The sequence below is a fragment of the Cariama cristata genome, unplaced genomic scaffold (assembly GCF_000690535.1).
Source record: "Cariama cristata isolate BGI_N322 unplaced genomic scaffold, ASM69053v1 scaffold22555, whole genome shotgun sequence".
In the NCBI taxonomy this organism is placed as follows: Eukaryota; Metazoa; Chordata; class Aves; order Cariamiformes; family Cariamidae; genus Cariama; species Cariama cristata.
In genome coordinates this window covers 5,577-5,930 of record NW_009618436.1, presented here as the reverse complement: position 1 = coordinate 5,930, position 354 = coordinate 5,577, and positions in this window count along the sequence as shown.

Genomic DNA, 354 nt, shown 5'->3' with positions numbered 1-354 from the left:
GATGAGCTCAGGGCCATCACCCTTGCTACGCAGCCCAACGCCTCTGGGATTAGGGTGGGGAGCAGCTCCAAAACCACCGCTGAGCATGAACACACGGAGCCCCGACGTTTCTTCCACATTTATTTGCTCCCAATCTCCACCCCAAGCCAAGCAGCCACCAGAAGACGGCAACCAGGAGACTCGTCTACAGAGCACAGACCTCGAAGGCGAGAGACGAGCAGTTGCACACCAACCCTGGGTTAAACCCCCGGCCAGATCAATGTAGTGCTAGTAAGAAAATAAGACACTCTCTAATTACACAGTCTGAGATTAGTGACAGACAGTCCCGGGGACGGCAAACCCCAGCACAGCACG